This window comes from Chelonus insularis, unplaced genomic scaffold, assembly GCF_013357705.1.
Source record: "Chelonus insularis isolate UGA/USDA-ARS -01 unplaced genomic scaffold, ASM1335770v1 contig_326_pilon, whole genome shotgun sequence".
Taxonomy (NCBI): Eukaryota; Metazoa; Arthropoda; class Insecta; order Hymenoptera; family Braconidae; genus Chelonus; species Chelonus insularis.
This window is the reverse complement of record NW_023276496.1, coordinates 292,679-314,954: the sequence shown is the minus strand read 5'-3', so window position 1 is coordinate 314,954 and position 22,276 is coordinate 292,679. Positions and strand designations below refer to the sequence as shown.

The following is a 22,276-nucleotide window of genomic DNA, read 5'->3' as shown; positions in this document are numbered from 1 at the left end:
TATTAATGTGCACGCTCACGGTTTTATAATAAACTTTCAAGCACTCCATACTATATTAAATATATTCAATAATCTTAATTATTCAAAAAAATAACCTATACAGTTTCAAATGTTTTCGGAGTAAACATCTGGTTGGCAGTAGAATTTAAGTGCTGTATATGCAGTTTTAGTTTTTTGAATAATTTTGAAAGTGTGTAGAAGCATGTCTTATGCCACATGAGCATGCAGGTCTCTTTTTCGAGGTACATAGTAGTACATACTTCGGTTACTGGACTTCCAATGGATGAGGTTAGGTAGCGTACGGTAAAACCTTTTAGGTATGTGGTCGTCTGTGAATCTTTGAAGCAGGCAACAGCCAAATCTCAGGATTTTGTGTTCGTTCATTTTGATTGGTCGACTCGAGAAGAATGCATAGAGAGAGGTAAAATGGCATAAAGAAGACAACACGAGGTCGTCCAGTCTCGTTTTGTGTTATGCTAGTGGGTATAAAGTGCATATACATAAAGTACATGTTTCATTCACTCTATCTCAAGTTCAATGACAAAGTTTTATAGTTGATCGGTAGAAATACTATATGTATACTATTGGGACTAAGTTCGATGAAAGAGAATATCTATGATACTATATATTTATCGTGAGTGTTGTTTTTTTATGTCACGTAACATTAACGTCTATCATTATGTATAAAGTTTAGTGTACATAAGTGTCTCATTACAGTCAAGTAATATTAAAGTTAAGAATTTTGACAGAAAAGATATAGATATAATAAATAAAATATTTTTGAACTTTCTTGCGCTAACATTGCCTGCATGCTTAGTTTAGTAGTTTACTTTTGTATTGCTTGTATGAATAGTTAGGTATGATTTTATATTTTCTGTAAATACATGAAACTTTTGTTTGAAGGCTTTACCATCGTTATCAAGCCTCAGTATTTCTTTGTTGTTTACTTAAAGTTCAAAAACAGTGAGACAAAGGTGAAATACGTGAAAATAATAATTGAAAAGTAAAAATTTCAAGAAAACTTCCTCTGCCTTTTTTTTTGTTTGGTTAAACAAAATTCAAATGATAAACAAAACAACTTTTTTTAATATTTACTTGTTTAAATTTTAACCGATGAATATGGACATATGGGAGTTTATATTGAGATTGTTTTATCATAAACAATATGACTGTTCTACATTGTTCGACTTGAAATGTTTATTAAATTTGATACATAATAATTTTTTTAATTCATAAAACGTAAAAGTCACAGAATATTGTAAATTTTATTTTCAAACAAGTGTAGAAAATAGTGAAGATAGAAGAGAGTTTCTCAATTTTTATTTATAAGGGAATAAATAAAAAATTTATAAGGGGATATTTTTTGAATAAATAATTTTTGTTTTTATCCGAAAACTATAAATTCTTCGCACGAGTTAGGCAACTTCGATAAATATTTGAAGAACTATCAGATCATTATGATTTTATGAACATTTGTGTTCTGGCAAGTAAAGTTCATCACAAAATTATTATGAAAGTCACATATTCTATCCGCTAGCTCATCCAAGAAATCATCCCATTTTTCATGGATTCACAAGTCTTCACGTTCTGTTTAATGATGAATCATAAAGACATACTTGAGATGAGTTCATCGAAATAATGTTCATGTCAAGTTCATTAATAATTCATTACAAACGGTAGAGGAATTTGTGTGAATTGTTTTAACTCATCACTTTTAATATTACTTTATAGACATTTACATTTATGTAAAAATATTTAGCATTAAACAAATTTTCATTATGTCATGTGGAGGTTAATAAACATGAAGTACACAGAAAAACAAATATGATATGTCAATTTGATATTAATAAATACCTTCAATAAATTAACAGATATTATAATAGGAAACTTTCCAATTCTGTGACTGACAACTTTTTGCAGTAAATTCCTAATTTAATTTCCATACTGAAATATATTTCAGAAATTTTTTGTTATTTGTGCCAAAAACATCCTGAAGGAGTAATGATTATTTAATGCTTTGAAGAAAACTTTAACAAATACCTGTATGTAATAGTAAAGTAAGGAACACTTAAATGAAAGCAAAGTGTTTTTAGAAGTAGACTTCAAAGCCAGTAATCAATAGGACATCAGTGTGAGTTGAGTAGTATACTTTTTCCTGGTTTTTTTTTAACAAAATTCCCAAATTATGTCTTAGCGAGTTATAGAGTAGAGTATCTGTTACGTAATGTGTTCTTGAAATGGGTGTATAAGTATACATGTCAAATACCAAATGAAAATGGATGTTTCTTTTTACTTATAAACTTTTTAAACGTAATTGAAGAATGATATATTACACAATTATTCTCTTTGACATTTTTTCGGATGTATTCTAAACCTCCCAGATTACTGGATTATTTGAGTTTATTACTCATTAATGAGTTTTCGTATATTTTACTAATTTGCTATTGGCGTTAGTTTTAACTTGGCAGTTATTAATTTCAATTTATCAATTTTACTTTGTTTTCTTTTGCAAAGTAAACTGTTTTTTGTGTTTACGTACTTTCTTCTACAGTTTATACTTTCCGTCTGCGAGTATATTCTTCGAAATATCATTGTCAATATAAACACTCAAATGCTTGTACTACCTTTAAATTTTTTTTTTTTTAGTTTATATATCAGACTTTCAACTTCTATGGCAAATAAAAAAAAAAAAATTAAAAAACAATTACTATAAAACACTGGATATTTTTAATTACTTGTTGATTTATAGAAACTGAAAAACGTTTTCATTAATAATACTTTAGAATGATACTAACACTGGCATTATTTTGTAAGAGTATTTTCATCAATTTCACAAAGCAACGTTTCTCTCGAAATGTATTAATATACACAAAGAAAAAAATACTGATATTGAAATATTTTTTAAACAATTTTTTTTTTTAATTATATTATGATAAGTAATGCAATATAAGTGCCACGTTATATCAGTTTTCTGAACTTTTATTTTTATTTATTCTCAGAAAGCTAATATTTATTTATGTATTGAAAAAACCTGTCTATCACTTATATAGATCAACTGGTAGATTGGTTTAATAACGACGTATTTATTTCAATTATAACAACATGGAGTATAGAACCATCAATAAGTTATGAAGAATTCTAACTGTAGAATGAAATCAAATGAAAGAACGTAGTGTTTATACACAGGGAAACTGTTATAATAATTATCGTATTGAATTTTGCTTGATTGTAGGTCATGAAAGTATTACAACATCATTTTTAGATCTGTTCAGTAGTTTATACATATTGTATATTATGCTTACACGTTTATGGTTGAGATTACAGATCTTATTACATCATACATCCTTGGGTTTTCAACCTTAAAAATATACGACAGTATAATATCAAGCATGTAGGAAATATTTTTAATAAATTAAATAGCACATATTTTATTGATTTTTCATACGCTTCGGCAAAGGTTTAAGAGCTTTTTGGATATAATTTATTCACTAACATCACATGGGAGTATTGCTTTACTTTGATATCGCCATGTATGATATTCTCTTTTATGTAAATCTCATTAGATAACGCATACTTTTAATATTTTACATTTAGAACTGTACGTGTATTTAAATGTGTAATTAGCAATTTGATGAAGTAAAAAAAAACATTTTTTAATTAAGTTTCTGCCATTATGTCTAACATTTTTAATCAGTAAATTAATATGCTTTCTTATGAAATATATTTTATATACTATAGATATCTATCGTTATTCGTTTATCCATAAAAATAAATGAGAAGTTTTTTTCTCAATTTTATAATAAATTAGAATAATTAATAAATCATTAATAATTCTATATTGGCAGCTTGATTTGCATTTTACTTTTTTCTGTTATTTTAATATATAAAATGTACTAATAAGATTTGGAAAAAATTAAAATTTTTGAAGGTATTTTTATATTTTTAAAAATTTCAATCAAGAATAAAATATTTAGAATGTCTGTGGCGGGAGGTTTTAACAGTGCAAGTAGTGTGGAATTGTAACAGTGGCGTTAACAGCTGCTGAGTTAAAACCCGTATACTATATTGAGTTGTGGATTTGTATTTTGAATGTATTGTGTTAGAGAAGAAAAGAGAAAATAGAATATAGGGTTGTAAAATTATTAAACAGGTGTGCTCAATCAGTGTTGTTTGCATTAACAAGTATAGTTATTTCAAGTACTATTATTGAAAACCATAATAAATGGATTATTGACGAATAACATTCCAATACAACAGATAACATAAATATTTAAAATCAATTCATTTGTTTGACTTAAATACAAAAATAATATATGCATATACAAGTAGTAAAGTTTTCATAAATTTTCAAGAGGATTAGCACTTCAATTTTGTTTATTATACAGTGAATGACGTATATTTCGTCAAATTTTAAAGCCGGATAAAATAAGATCAATAAGCTTTCATATAAGTTCGACGTTGAACGAAGGGAGTGGCAAAAAAAGAACCGGATATGTGGTCCAATGACGTGGGATAAAAATAAGTTCTGTCTTTTTTCACTTCCTCTATAATGTGCTGTTTCATATTTAATTTTCCTTTTATGCGTCGCATACTTTATCATATAAGATGCTATGGAATTTAATTTCTTGTATTTTTCTCTCATTATCTGCAGCTGAGTTAGTTTTCAATAATGACTGATTAATAATTATCAGTTAATTATTTATTTCAATAGTGAATGACGTAGACTTGATTGAAATAGGTAACAAGAATAGAATTTGCAATTGTAATGTATGGGCATAATATATTTACAATTGATAAAATCAGAAATTAGTCAGTTTATGTTCATTTTGCAGATATGTTAGTTAATGAGTAGAAAAATACCACGTAATTGTAAGCTCCAATTGTACAAATTTACTTTGATTATTCCGAGGTTTGCCTTTTATACCACGCGACCTCACTTGAAGATCGATTGTTACTGCACAGGTGGAGGTTTAAGAGAACTACGGTGCACTTTTTACGGGCAATAAATAATGTGCTGTTGCGAATCAACAATGAAATAATACTGTATATAGTTTACTTTGTCTTCTTTTTACTTTATTATTTTCTACATTACCTTTTCAGCTTGATATACGATAGGTTTACAAAATGATAAATAATTCTATAACCATTTTTTTCATACATTTTTACGCTCATTTGTATCTTAAATAAATTTCATTCAACCAACTCAAGTGAATCGCATTTCAATAGAAACTCTCTTTTTGTCAATATTCATTTCATGGCTTTATGAATATTCATAAAAATCTTTTTAGAGGAAATTTTATTAAAATAACTTCAATTATCATAATTAAAATTAAAACAATAATAATGCGGAAACAATAAAATGTGAATTTACTTCGAAAGAGAATAGCTTTTTTTTTATTTATAAACAAAGATTTATGAAACTCCTCATCTTGGATTAAATTTCTCTGATTCAGTAAGGTAAAACGGGCAAAAAAAAACTGTTTTAATACTAACCTAGAAAAAACATTTTTCTTGAAAAAGGAAGAAAGAAAAATATGATGGAAAATCTACATGCGAAAATATGCAAATTTTGACCTAGCAATTTTTCTTAAACAAGTCTAGACGAGAATATACTTAAAAGATTTAGCTGTCATTTGAATTCGATTGGTACGTGACAAGTAGTACTTACATATCTGATTGAGTTAGGATTATTCACTGTAATGGCTAGAGCACGATAATCTCACTCTCAGTATAGCTAATCTAAGTATATAGGCTTAAAATAGCAAAGCTAGTTTCTCGTGAATGTGACAGATGAAGGCAAAGAATAGCGACAGATATTTCTACTCTTGTGAATGTCCTCAAGGTTTCCTAGTCAACTGAAATTCTTACTCGACAGGTAATTAAGACTACAATACATTGTAGGAAGCTGTTGAGTATTATCGTGCTTTCCTTTTGCATGCTTCATGCGAGCTATCTTTTGTTCAATGTAACTTTGAAAAGTGAAATTTTTTATCCTTAACAAAAGCTAATTTTATTACTAATTCTCTTCTATCCCGAAATAGAAATATATTTCTATGAAATATGATTAATACCAGTTTAGTTTTATTGTGATTCGATGCTTAATTGTTTTTTTCAGTGTGTAGTGTACACACTTTTTTTGCATCATGTCATTGATTAAACAAGATGTCAAGAGTAAATCGTTGAATGGTAAACACTACGTATAAAAGTCAAATAAAATAGCAAAAGTTTGTTTAGATTGTTTTTTTTACTTGCAATTGTTAGAATAATAGTGACAAGTTAGAAAGAGCACTAAATATCCAGTCGTGAATGTTTAGTTTTTTTTATTTCAAAAGTTATTGATGTGTAAAATAAAATCTCTCATCAAAAAAAAACATGCTTTTATGTGATTTTTAGTAATAACTGCTGATGAAAATTGTAATTAGTCATTTTATATTGAAGCTTAAGTTGATAGTGAGACTGAGTTATTTTTTTTTCATGAGCGGGTGTACAGGTGTCAACGTAGCATGAAATTGATGAATAACTGGTGATCTGAAAAGATTTTACATAAATTTCATAAACCATGAAAAATGAAAATAGATTTAACAGTGGTTGACTTTATTGAAAAAGTATGTGGATAACAATTATTTTTCCAAACTACTAAAGTGTTGGAAATAACATTTATGCTTGATTTGAGCTTTGATTTCAATTCATCAACAATAAATTTTTATCGTCGGGAAGAATTAAAAGAAAACATAAAATGAAATACCGATTATCACGATAATGTTAAACTTTTTTTTTAGTACGATTAATGTATATACATCATGTTACGCTGTCAAAGTACCACGATACATAAATGTTATTAATTTTTTTACCATACACGATTTTATGATTGATAAACTTTATGTTTATGATAATTTACTTCACCTCTTGAAGTCATTATTTCAATAGAACTGCCACCTCATCGAATATTACAGATTATCGAATTATCATGGAGATGAGCTCAACTGCTTCGAATTTCAATATCCGAGAGCTATTCGAGTCTAGATCACTCATCCTTGATAAGTACAGGACAATCTCCCTGCAGCACTGGAATCGATTAGTTTCGATTGCATGAGCTGTCAAGATTCAGGATTCGTTGCCCGAGTAACACAAAGTTCAGTGAGAATGAGAGGTTGGATTCAGCGTTGGTTCAGTTGTGGTTTTAGGACAATCCAACCGCACATTTTCGGTGACCCACCAACGGATTTGCTTGACCGACAGATGAGTCCCAGACTGTATCGTTCACAATTCGGTTCTATTACAAAGTTGATGTCTAAAAATAATTCATTTGTTAAACTTCTGTCAGAGTATCTGCATGTACTTGATAATCCCTCAGTTGTCAGAAAGATAAAAATTGGAAAACGAAAAAAGCAACACTGAACAATCTACATTTTATGGCTGAAAACACTATTTTTTTAACGACAAAAAAAAGTAATTACAAAAAAATTAGATCAATCTGTATACATTTCATGTTGTATGTAAACATGAGTTTCAGAAATAAAAAAAACTTTGGAAGAATAATGTTTAAGAAATCAGTTGATGTTTGTTTAATTTTAATATGGAATATGGAACCTGAAAGGAAACACGTGGGCCGCACGTTTACTTTTCAATACGACGTGTGTACAATGCGCGGGTGGTTGTAGCGACGATTGATGAATCACAGAATATATTTATAATGTACTTAAGCTGCTGTGTAATGCCATTTTACGTGAATAGGAAGTTCATTGTTGTATCATTTACTGCGGTTAAAAAAGGTTAACTTAGACTCTATATACATTTGTCTTTTTCGTTAAGTTTGTTTATAATATTTTTAAGCTTGGTCATGTAAATTTAATCATCTATTACCATCAACAAAGCACCCGGTATTTTTATATATAATTCAAAGTCATGCTCTGCTTATATTTTTTGAAATATTTATCAAATATCACGCGTCATAGTAATCTTATTGAATATTTAAGAAATTTAGCTTTACATAGAGGTTAATGAGTGTATAATGGCTAGGACCAATAAATTGGTGATTCATTATCATAATATACCGTTAATTCTGCTGCAGTCATGTTACTCTCTTCAATTAAACAACTGCACTCGTGCGATACGGATTTTACTCCTGTAGTATAATCCGATATTTGCGTATCCGGTTTAAGCGACGATCTTTCCCTGTGGTCTACTTGGATAACCGCAAATAAATTCCTTGCACAATTGCAGTTACATCGATAGATTTTACTGACCTTGAATTATGTATAAAGTTAACTTTCCCATTTTATTTTAGAGACTTGAAGGTATTTATAATTGTATCGTATGTCAACAATCCGTAATAGCTGATTTGTTATTAGATCGAATTAAATTTAAGCTTTCGAGTATTTTAATTGAATTTATAGCGTTGATACCTTTTAGGTCTATTTGCATCGAGTCAACTGATCAGTAAATGAGTAACTCAATCAATAAACACGTAATCTTTTAAATTAAGTCAATTAAAATAACGTGAAAGAAATTAAAAGTTTCTAATGAATTAATAAAAAGTCTAAGTTTATAATTTGATGGAAATGAATTTTAATTCAGAAAATATTTTATTTAATTTTTAATTTATGATAGAATAATATTGAAATCATATATTTAAATTAAATTTATGTGTGAATTAAATTTACATTTTACTCCAGGCCTTTTGTATTTACCATTCAACTCAATTGATTTGTTATTTTTCATGTGAAACAGAAATTTGCGCTTCACTACATTTGTAGGTATGTAGGTAATGTATTAAAAATAAAGATTACTTTACCTTTACGGTATAGAAGAAACGAGTATTGAGGCACGTTCACTGTTAAGATGAATGGATTTTCGTGGCTACGTGGCGTAAAAACAATAGTTATAGACAATATACAATACATACATAGTATATGATGAAGTCTACTTACGTGAAAGTATAGTCAATCAATTTTTAGTTGTTTTCTGTTATAAATAAATTTTTATTTTCTACAATTCTCATTCACGAATACCGAATATTGTCTTACTTTCAAAGCTTCCAAGAAGAGACACAGTATATATCAGGTCATATATGTAGATATATATAGCTACAAAATCGTTCGTATTTAAATGTATGCTGTGCTGGGGTAGTGAAAATTTAAATATTTATCGAACGGCTTTAGGACGATCTAAGAAAATTGCATGACGTGTTGAAATTAGTAAGGCAATTTTTTTTTTAGTTATCATCATAAAAAGATTATTCTGCATACACGCTACCTCAATAGTTTAGTTAATTTTGCTTCTATTAATGATGAATTGGAATTTTTGTAAAATTATCAAGAAGCTGTGAGATGTGCTTAAGTAGTTAAAGTGTGGAAGTGTAAGATTGAAAAGAAAAATAATAAATTAAGTTCTTATAAAACTTAATGAAATGAGATAATTATTTTAAGTAAGTTAGTATAAATTTTTTAAAAAGTTTAATAATAATAAATGAACCTTTTATCACTTAGCAAGTCTAGAGTGGACTAAATTAATTAACAATGCATAATCGAATTATTTACGAGAGGTAGGATTGAAAGTTAAGGTAACGATCGTTATAGTAGGTACATAAACTCCGTTCTTTTTCTATAATAAAGAACTCTATCCACGGTAACTAGTTCTGAATAAATCATTTATCAAATCTATTAATCTTACATTACTTATTCCTGGAAACTTACTTAGAGTAGACGCTTAAATGCAAGGTGTAAGGTAAAAAAGTATTTTTATTTCAATCGAAAGTAGAAAAAGATGAATACAGAAAAAAAGGATAATTATGTACTAGTTTTGATAAAAATATTATGACAAAAAGTTAACATATGAAAATTGCATAAATACAAGAAAAAAAAAACATTGAAACTATGAAATAGATCTAAAATACGGAAGCCAACGTTTCACTATGCAAGCACTTATACGTATGTACTTCAGATAAGTACGGACATGTATAGTACGGCTTTTAAAATATTCATCTTTCAAGTCTAGTCCCTCGAGAAAGCAGGCGTCATATCAGTAACGCGAAAGAATTTTTGTAAAATCCGAGTAAATATGCCTGACAGTACAAGGTTATTTATTTCTCTAATATCTTACGTGAAACTTATACAATGAAGGCAATTTTTTATTTTCATCCTATTTTCGTTCTGTTTATTTTAGGAATTTCATTTTAAAAATCATAGCGAAATGTAATAATTTTTTTCTGCTCGTTTATTGTATTTGTTGCAATTAATCACATTTCTAAAGAACATTAGTTACAAACATATATATTTTATAGATGTTTTTTTCTTCTCACTTCTATACTTTTGAAAAGTTATGTTATTAATTATACGTAATATGGAGCACAGTATTGGTGATTTATAGAGCCGAGTTTCTTTAACTATTGTAGTCTCAATGAACAATCAGGAAAGGAGAATTTTCGCTAGAGTGTATAATTGTTCAAATGTCGTTTTCTTTTACGCGTAATAAATTTACTTTATAATTGAATTTTTTATTTTCTTTCGTTTTTTTTTTTTTTTTGTATTGAATGACATTTCATATTCAGAAAACGGAAAAATTTTTATTTTTATTGTCAATAAAATTTTCATTGTTGACTTTTACCACGTTGAAATATTTTACAGCCAACTTTTTTATTGCTAAAACCGTTTATCATCGATTTTTTTTAAGCTAAAAAAATATTTTTTCATTTTATTTTACAATTTTGGAATTTTTATTATTATTTATTGTCATCGAAAAAATGGTGTCACAGCAAAATGACAAATGAAAGCAAATTAATTTTTATCTTTAAAATCTGCGATTTTACTTGTGACCAATTTAAATATGCTAAATCAGTTTCTTTCTTCTAATGAAATATGAATTATATTAGATTTTTATTTATTCAGACACAAACGCTATATTTTATTTGAATTAAATATTAAGCTGCTGTACTAAATGTGAAATTATGCTTAGATAAAACTAGATAACGTTACTTGAATAATTGATTAAAATAGAATTGATGAGATTTTCATTTTACAAAATATAGCAGATAAGAAAATATTCAGTACCGTTAAGTATATAAATAATTAATAACAAGATTTTTAGCTTATTGATAAATTTAATAATAAATCTACTCCATTACGCTCAGGTTTCGTAAAAAAAATAATATTTCACTGTAGACCAGAAAAGTACTTGATAGACACTTCGATCACATCATTGTAAAGTTACGTGAGAAATTTTTATAGAGTTATATGTTTGCCTTCCTGTCAAAGTTATTTTCTATCTTTTTTGCGGTTCAAGATCTATTCCAGCTGCGCTTTCATCATCCTTTCCCATCGCAGCTTTGCACCCATTGGGACTTAAATGAAAAATTTATGTTTCTATGGATCTATACTTAGTATACTTTAGTTTTATACATTTATATACAGGAAACATATCAACATGTATGTTAATATATTTCCTGTATACAGTCTACAGTTATATTTAGATTAATTTATTATGGTGTGAAATATTGTTGAAAAAAATGATTACATCCTTTCTTCACTACTTATTTAAATTTGACAAAAAAATGCATTTACAAAATGAAATATCGCGTTATCATTTTTATTCTATTTTCATATTTTATCTCTAACAATGTCAGCAGCTGAGAAAGATCTGGAATAATTCTTCAAATGTAATTCTAAAAATATTTATAAATTGAAAAAAATTTTATCTCACATCTGGGTAGAACTTTTATTTTAAAGTTTTTCAATGTTGTCCATTAAATACAAACTATTTCGTCCATTATTTCTTCCATTTTAAGATAATTCTTATCTAGAAAATAAAAAATCTTATTATACTTAAGTTTTTTTTATAAAATTTGAAATGAACAGTATCCTTCATTATATTAGAAAATTAATACTCGAAAATAAAATATAAAATTATTTAATTTATTAGATTGTTCATTTATTTAGAAAAACAATACTATTAATGTCTCCAACTAAAATTCATAAATGAATTAATTATGTTATAAAGTTTTCACCTTTCGCTCTAACTATTCATGTTTGATTTGTAAGTATTTCTGCATGTTTTTGTGGGTAAAATATCTAAATAATGCTCTCTGAAGATCATTTATAATTCATCTGGCGTGATGTCGATACGTTGAAGGAACTCGAGTTGAACTTTCTTGTATTGAGGTAACTAAAATTAGATATACTACAGAAGAAATTGGACCAATTCCTTTCCTGTGCTTGGTGGCTATCGTGATGTCTTTAATTGAATAAACTTGCTAGCTTCTATCCCCTGTAGGTAGTTTCGTAAATTAAATATTATGTTCCAACTAATGATATTGCAAGTTTGTATCAACAAGATTGCACGGTCAGGTGTGCACAAAAGTTCATATACTAGTGTTCGACTATTTTTTTTTTTTCTTAAATCGGTAAACTTTTTCTGCTTCAAGTAACATTGCTTTGAAGTATGCAATTTCCAAAATTTAGTTGAACCATTTGAAAGAAAATAAAATTTTCTTCTGTATATATGTGTGTATATAAGTTGATGTGCTTTATAATATCATACGGATAGTGTAAGACACTCATAATTAAATTATATGATTCGTAAGGATAATTCAGTGCACATTCAACGACTGCTGTTGAGCTGACGTAGCATAATTCTGTTATTATTGCATATGAATCATGAAACATGAGTTATATGAATCATGAATTTTCAGATGAGAACGTTACGTCTATCATCAATATTATTGTAAAGGTGTTCATCCTTGATAACATCAGTCAATAGTGTTAACAAATCATCAGTAACGTTGATGGTATTATATCACGTGTGTAAATTAATTGATCTTGTCATAATTATATCACACTCGGAGAAATTTCTAGTCATCCCTAACTAGAAAGCACCGGCTATTTAGTTGATGTTGGTACCTTTTAATAGGACAATATTACGTAACATCAAGCTCAATTATCTATTTTTTAGTACATGCAATTAATTTTAATCAAATTTAAATCTTATTAATATCATTAAAAAAAAATCAATAATTTAAAATAATAATAGAAAATTTTTAATATTTTACTGAAATTCTATTAATATTATTTTATTGTTTTTTTAAATTTTGATAAAATTGTTAATAATATTTTCAGTAATAATTGAAAATGTCGAATAAAATCATAAAAGAATTTTCAATAAAAATTATCAAAATACAAAAACGTAATGAAGAATTTATTTTTAGGAAAAAAATGAAATATTGATAAGCTATATTCAACGGTAAAAAATACGAGTATAATCCGGATGTGTTCGTGTTTATCAGATCAATAACAAAGTTCACTATCACTATGTAGTCTGCATAAAAGAAGAAACTTACAAACTGTACTTTTTATTCACCTACCTAGATTTTTACGTGAGATGGAGACTTCCTGCGACATACATTATACTTCCATTCAGAGTATGATAATACTTTCAAATACATCCTTTCCATGTTTTACTGTACGTTTCTTTTTTTTTTGCACACCTTAATTCGACATAAAAATAGCATTTAGAAACTTGAATACACATCAATGAAAATTAACTTATCCGCTTACTTTCTTCTATACTTGAAAAATATTTTTGACAAGTAACCATAAAGAAGAGTATATTTTTATATTTATAGGATATAAATGTACACTTGGAAGTAAAAAAAATTCTTGAGATGTTTGGAAAATGTTTCCATAAAATTTATTGAACAAATGTGCAGAATATCTAAATTGAAAGTTGCCTTCAAGTTTGCTAATCTTAAGTAAATCCTCATGATTGCTTCGACTTTACTTTACGATGCTAGACAGTTATAAGAACAGTCGTCTACAACGTTTATTGTTTGTATCGCGAAGAGGTTTCAGAGAGCACCATTTCTTTAGAAAACTCTCTAGCAAGCTGCTTGGTCCATATGTACACCGTCTCGTTCTATTATATTCTTGCATGTCGCAGCTGGTTCCTTGCGTACCTACTTTTCTTTACCTATGCGCTTGCGTTACGTATGGCTGAACATATTGTGCATTCCGGGTCGACTCGAAAGATATATACGAGATAGGTTCCATCACCATAACTATTCTTCTATATTTTAAGATATTCGTTCGCTCATGTATAGAATTTATATATTATTTATAACTTCTAGCATCTACACTTGGGAGATTATTGACCCACTATTGCATACAGTAGTTTATTATTTTTTAATTGCTTCTAGATAAACTTGTCTGAGTGAACATTTTTAGTCGCATTGTATGAGTTTACCGCCAGACACTTTATCATTCATTATTCTATGCGACGAATCTTGTATTCAAGCTCCCGGACATCTTTTTTCCTTCATGCGAGTGTACATCGTTTTTATCTCAAGAAAAGAGTTAGACTTTGTTAAATTTTTCGTAATCTTCTCTGAGAAAAAAAGATAAGGATAATAAATTTATGGCGATAAAGATCTCTTATGATTATTAATTATTAATAATAATGCTATGTATTACTGTCTTTTGTTAATGGGAAAAAAAATTTATTTTGAGATTTTAAGTTTATAAATGAATTGAGAGGGTTTGGAAAATGAATACGAATGTGAAAAATGAATTAAGAGATGAAAAAATAATTTTGTGTTGAAAAGTTTTTGGAATTTATTAAAATTAAATTTTTAAACTTATAATGATTTAAACTCATTATAATTTATAATATATGAATATACGACTTCATCCATAGTACTTATTTAACTCATTTTATATCCTCAATTAAATATGATGTTACATATAATTTAGGATATCGGAAATAAATATAAACTTCCATTTGTACAAGTGAATATTTTCTATTTATTATACACATTCACATAAAATCATATTTATTCTTGCATTCATACAATCCATGAAATGTGTTTGCAAATTTTATGTATTACAATCATACATGTTTTTATATAGGATGAAATTAATTTTTATATGATCAATATGTGGAAAATATTTTCGTTTACATATACAAATTTCCTTATGCATTATTCACTACAATTAATCTTAAAAGACTTCATTTATTAGTATCGTAATATATTATTATCATATTTATCAATTGTATTTCAGACAGCTTAATAATGTGATCGTGAGTAGCAAAGCATGCATAAAATTTTTTGTTTTTTAAAAATTCCATTCATAAATTTTTTTCATTTATATGGGCTAGTTATGAAACAGGTTATATTCTTTGTGCCGGACGCTATAAAAAAGTATTTAATTGATCATCCTGCTCTATTTTATCGTCCAAGTCTATATACATTTATCATCATTAAATCAGAAATATTAAATATATAAAATATTACAGCTAAGTGAATATAAGAAAGTTTTACGGTTGCGTGCACGAAATATAAATACTATCCGTCGACGCGAATGAATTTACTGGCATAAAAGGAATAAACATTCATGATTGTTTATGAAGCCTACCTTGTGCATATTTATACGTTTAAAAATAAATATATGCCCTTTTCGTAACATCTAAAACTATTGTTTATTGAGTTTATGACTTTCTAAATTTCATTTTTTTCCGGTCGGTTGCCCTGAGTCGAATTATTGCTCCGTTTTCTTTCCTTTTATGCTTTTTGAAATTCAAAACTGAGAAAAACTGTATTAAAAACTTGTCTGATTGTATTTTTAGTCAGAAGCTGTAAGTTATACCTTACACCTTATACACTACATTTTTCTGCATGAATAATAAAAATAATTCCATGTATTCTATATTTTATATAAATTTCACATTATAAAATATTTACAATAAAATAAATTTATATTTCCATAAGTTTTTGACATTTTGAATTAAATAACAACGGGAATGATTTATCAGAAGTAATCTAAAACAACTGTTTGTATTTTTATTGCAACCGATCCATCTTTTGAAAAATATAAAATATGATCACCACCGGACGTGTTTATGTTTTTTTAAAAACAATATTCACAGCTAAAATGGTACAAATAACCTTTCCTGTTACATTTAAATAAAGCTATGCATGTGAACATTTTATTGATTAATTCACTCAATGTAATATTGAATTAATGAATATTTTTTCGCTTAATAGATGTATCTTTCCATTCTCGTATTTATTGTCACCGCAATATGTGTAGATATTTTCGAAATATAGTCGCGGTATTACACCCTTTTATTACCAATAAATATCGCTTAGCTAACATAAAAATCATTAATGTATGTATACACGATTTAACATTAATGAATTCGTACAGTATAACATAATTGTAAAAATATGTAACAGATATTTTTTCAAATCAAGCTGAAAAAAATAGTTTTACATACATACATGCGTATGTAATTCAGCTGATGAATATGGATAATTATGAGGAGAAATTATTTTCTATCAAAAATTACATTTGTTAACGAAAAACTAATTTTGAGTAATTATTCGCTAACTTTAACGTATACGTTTGGTTGAAGTAAGGATTAATGAGAGACTAAAAATCTCAAACGATTCATTCGTGGTTTCCTCTTTTGGGAATTTTGAAGTTTCTGGAGTGAAAGAGCTGACAAGTAGGTTGAAAACGGTCATTCTCTAAGGACTAGAGACTAGAAACTTGGGTTTGGTATTAAAGTTTATGGGTCAATAAATTGACTTAGAGCAATTATCTAAAGAATAAAATAATCTTCATTATTATTTGTAACTGTTTTTAATCTGTAAATTGAAAAAATTAGATGAGTGGTCAAGTTATTTCTATCTTCACTTTGGATTCTTTAAAAATGTAATAGTTAAAATCAATAACCATTTACTGATTTTCTAGTTATATATTCATAGAACGATTTATTTTTTCAAATATAAATTATTAATAGCTCCTAAATCTTATTAAAGATTAAGATGATTTGATTTAAAAGAGGTGAAAATATTTAATAAAGTTCCTGATTATTTTATTTCATCATAAAAGTAAGAATACCTCTCTTATGAATTCACGTGCACATGTGGATTCAATCAATAATTAAAATATATTAACAATTCAATGGCTAATTCTTTTTCGGTTACAATATTGGAATGATTGACCACGGAATATTATAATACTATTAGAGATCGGATCTTATGATGGTTTAATACAAATATCAAAAGATTTTCAGTAAAATACGTTGATAATGTTACTTAAAGTTAGATTAAAGATATGAACAATAATTTCAATTATTAATTAACTTCCCAGTGGGTATACTATAGTTATTTCAATGAGCTTTATTCAACCAAGATTTATTAAACGGTAAAAGTGCAGATTTGGAGCTCCTGATCAATTGTCTCGGGGAAAAGAATAAAAGTGTTCTATACTTTAAATTAGACCATAAAAAGGACGTCGGAGTAAGGGGGGAACCACGAAAAGACGAGCACAGGCACGATTGACCGGAAAATTTACACGAGTTTAGGATAGCTTAATCGGTAGAGCATCCAACGTATAACTGGATGATCCGGGTTCAATCCGCGGTCCCAGCAATGTATTTTTTCTGGAAAAATCGTATTTTGCAAGTTGTCGAGTCGTCGGATTATGTGTTTTGTCTGGAGCCCCAATTCTAAATATTTACCCATTAAATATTTAAATATAGCAGATGTTTAAAAACATCTCAAATAAACGTATTCGTTATTATAAAACAAATTTTGATATCTGTATAAATGTAGTATTTAAAATTTCATTTCATTTCTACAGAATAAATAATACTTTCATTCAAAACTTTGTCTTATTTTAAAAATATCAAAAAATACAACTGAGTGAATTTTTTTTATCATTATGGAAATATTCTCATTTATTACTGTTTATTTTTACAGCAAATCATTTTTAAGCTATGATGAGAAAATGGGCAGATTATTCTTGAAGTTGCACTTCAGTGCTTTGTCAAAATTACAGATAATTATTAAAATAATTCATTTTAAACCATTAAAGATAATAATATTACTCTGGAAAATTTTCTAGTTTTGCAGAGATTGTATTCATCAAAATTCTTGAAGGCTAAAGGCTTTTCACAGTGAATGAATATATATATATATATATACATATATATATATATATATATTTGGTAGTATGTATATACATGTATATACAGATCTATAAAAGGTGGTCCAAATCCTGGAGCCAACCAAAAGGGTGAAGAGCCAAGCTTCGTGACCAAGTTGCTCTCTAGCAAGAACATAAAACAGATGCCGAGCACACTGACGATCCAACAAAAGAGCGAGACAAAAGGAGTCTTCTTTAGTAGGATTTCTCTCGATGAACAGGGAAAAGCATGGACACTCTGGCAGTATCCGGCGATGAGAGAAAATGTATATACATTCATGGTGTCAGAACTTGTGTACATATCACATTGAATGGGTTACTCTGACTGAGATACTTTTATTTTCATTCATTAAAAATATTTATAACAAAAGTTTATTCTTCATACTATGAATTCATTAACTCGTTTCTTTAATAAGTAGTATTATACTAACATTCGAAATTCATTCCATTCATGATTCTTTTTTTTTCTATTAAACTAAATTTTTCTTTACAAACTTGCTTTTAAATATATTGCAAAAAAATTTTAAAAGCATTCATCAATAAAAATTTTTTGATTGAGATTCTGCACCATTGTAAGTCTCTTTTCACGAATTTCCTCTATTCTTCTATCTGTCAATAATCTCCCTATGAGTGTGCATAGTTTCACTCAGCTTTTCTCCAAACATCCATTCAACATCTTTACTAACTCCTACTTGACACCACCACCACTTTATCGTTTGGTATATGCGTCAGACTTCTAAATATGAGGGTGAAGTCGCCAAAAGAGTGCCCAAGAGGCGTTTTAAGTGCGCACACTCTCTATGACGCTGTAGGCTCATTTACACTTCGTCAAAGTTCCATTTACCCGGAACTATGTAGTGAAAGCGAAAAGCCGTCTGGAATAATATCGTATAAGTTCATAATAAATGATATTATAGTAAAATGGGTTATCCGCTGACTTGGTAACATTAATTTCGATCGATTTTGTATGCTTATTTGGCGATATTAATAATTAATAATTTTGTTAGTTATGCAAAACCAAACTAATTTATTCATATGTCGGAGTTCAAAATTAATTTAACTCTTGTCAGCATTTAATGTAATTGCTATTAGCTTATAAAACAAATGAATGATATGCACATTACATTAACTTTATGTTTTGTTTTTACATTATTTACTTGATTAATCATATTTTCTAATAACGTCCTATATTTAATTTATTCACTAAAAATAGTTATTTACTCTACGTTGTTTCTCATTGCAGTAAAATTGTCTTTTCTTCTTCTTTAGAGTACTTTAAAACTTATTTTAAAATCAAAAACAAGATAAAAAAAACTTATTTCTGCATATTTATACGTAAATAGAATCTCCTCATTCTTGGTGTGCTTTTCTGTATAAGAAAAAAAATGACATAACGAAGGAACTAAGTTTCTTAAATACCGAAAGAGACTTTTATCTAGTAAAGAATTTATTTAGGGATGAAGAGGTTGTTAACGAAATACGTGAGTTCACGAACAATCTATTTTACGTTTACAGGGCTCCGTGACTAGATTAAAAATATTGTTTTTAAATACTTTTTGTTGCAATATACTTTCATGTTATGAAGTTTAATTACTTTCAGTAACATTTTGACTTCCTTTTATGTATAGTTTTGGTTTTAATTATTTTTAATTAAATTAATTGAAATGTGTGAACTTTTAACTAAGCAGTTGATACTTAACAGAAAATAAGATTGTTTCAGGTGAAAATGAGTAAACAATTTAATGTCTTGTTTGACAACAATATCAAGTAGTAATATTTTACGAATTATCGTAAACTTAAACTTGCTGGGAGACACCAAATAAAAGCTGAGATTGTGTAAAGCTATTTCGTTCACAATAAAAAAGTACTTGTACTTACTTGAAATTGATTCTTACATACAGGATTTTTCTTATAAAATATACAAAATCATTATTTGTTTATTGAGTTTCTTTTTCAATTCTATTTATACTAGGAGTTTTTTTTTTAAAAAAAAAGCTATTTACAATTTTTTATGAGTTATTTAAAATAAATCAAAAATTTATTGAATTGAGGTGTAGACTTGAGTAAAGCATTTTTCTCAGAAATTTCATCTTAAATCTTTTCAAAGTGTGGAAAACAATGACTTGATGTAAGTAACAACAACGTGATTGCTATATATAAATAAAATATAACATATATAGATGAAAAAGTGATTTTTTTCTCTCTGAGCAAAATCTCTCTGATTTATTGTAGACTGCGATGAATTTCCCTTAACTGTATATAGCTACATAAAGAAAAAAAAAGTAGAAATAGACGAGAGTTATCACCACTAGGAAACCCAATCTTCACGTTGAAACCTTGCTGTTTTTAGTATCCGTGTATGTCAAGCTCGTAAATTTACTTGGTTAAAGTCACATGAGAAGAATTCATACATATTCTCACTTTCCTTCCTCTAACTTAGTCGCCGAGTTCCTAAATTATTTCTCTAAATATTTTCGGTAAATTGATAATGAATAAAAAAACAAGAGCTAAAAGAGCCAATCAATTATTGAAGCCAATAAAATATGTCTTCAATGAGTAATGTCTTGTGAATTTAAACGTGCAGTAGGACAAAATCCAAATGAAAAAAAGTATCTGGATGGCAAAGAGTCGATAAATTTGTAAAACGAATGGATCTAATATGCCATGCACGTAATAGGAGACATAAAAGAGTAGAATAGAGAAATGCGATATCGTTATCTTTGTTAAACTCGTTTGCTCTAAAAGCATAGAAGCCCCGTAGGTGCTTTTCTCCTTTTGTCGCGAAGAACGTGTTAGAGGTTTTCCGAGCACAAGCCACGGACTGGGATTATATTATTATACTCTCGTTCATGAGTCATTAAAGACGATTCTAGTCCTTTCAACGTAGTTTTGCAACTTCTTCAGCTCAACAATAAAAATGTAGATTTATACGAATTTATTTCTCGAGTTTTATTCACTTCAATGTTTATCTGCTATTTTTCTTCCTTTTTATGGGAACTAAAATTTTCTTAAGTTCATCTAATGAATTAAAATTTTTGTTTTCATCGATTTTCTACAGTCAGGTAATTCTGTAATTCAAAATAACTACTCAGTTACGCTTGAAAGTTTGAAGTCAAAATAAAATTTTGATGAGTTGTCAGTTATAAGTAGTTCTAATGAGTTCAGTAATATCCTTTGATAATTATTCGATAATTATGAAATAGCCTGTCAACTAATAGATTAATAAGTTTACCAGTTATTAATGACTAATAATACTTTGAAATGAATCCTCTAAACCATTTTGAATTATTTGAAAAAATGTCGAAACATTTAACTTAGGAAAGTCTGACATCTAAAAGTAAGCGACTGAAATTTTTGTTTTATGAAAATAAATAGGTTGGATTAAATTTTTATGCTTGATGATTAATAATTTACTATTTTTTATAATGAATCAAATAATAAGACATCTCAATTACTTGAGGAGTTTAAAAAAAAGAATTTAATGTATAAAGCCGTAAAAGAAAAATACATTATTAAAAGCTCTTTACCTCTTCAGTCACTTTAACATCTGAGACAATTTGTAGTTTCACCTTATTTGTGAAAAAAAATCGAAAGAGAAAGAATTTCCCCAAGGACGTAAAACTTGAGAAGTAGTAATACCAATCCATCGAATAAATCGGACAGTCACTATATACAGGATGAAATAAAGAAAAAGTAAAAAAGAGTTTCTTTTTGTCTATTATATTAATTTTTTTCTATTCTTAAAAATTTTACTCACGTACACTACTATTTGCTTCATTTTTTTATCATTGACTCAGAAAAACAAACTTTTTCGAATCTTAATTTGAGTTTTGCTTCAATTTTTTTTTTTGCCTTTATTTTTTACCTATACTACACTAATAAATATTTACTTATATTTTTTTTATCTCTCCTTTAAATTAGTTTAAATAAAATAAACTTTATCTTGATGTTTGTTGGAAAAAAAAATGATAAGAAAAAAACAAAGTACACCGAGAATGTCAGATTTTTAGTGATGACAGCAACGCGAATAAGCAGTATTTCGCACTTGAAGTGAAGAGAGAAATAAAAAAAATACGAATGCAACACCAATCTGATTATACGTTTGGAGAAGTGCCAAGTGAGATTAGCCAATGAACTCTCTTCTTCCTCTGGAAGTAGTTTACTCACAAATATGGAAGAAAATTTTTAGTCATTTTTTATTTAAAAAATCCCTTGGTGACTTTATCTATATTTTATCGCAAATTTCTTATTTATTATTTACAAAAATAACCTAGAATTAATGGGAAATTGTTTTT

The 22,276-nt window shown here is 27.6% G+C and overlaps 1 protein-coding gene across 4 annotated transcripts in view; it reads left to right on the top strand.

Annotated features, from left to right (window-relative positions):
• kek5 (kekkon 5) overlaps positions 1-22,276 on the top strand; it is a 114,887-nt gene that overhangs the window by 872 nt on the left and 91,739 nt on the right. The window lies entirely within an intron of this gene.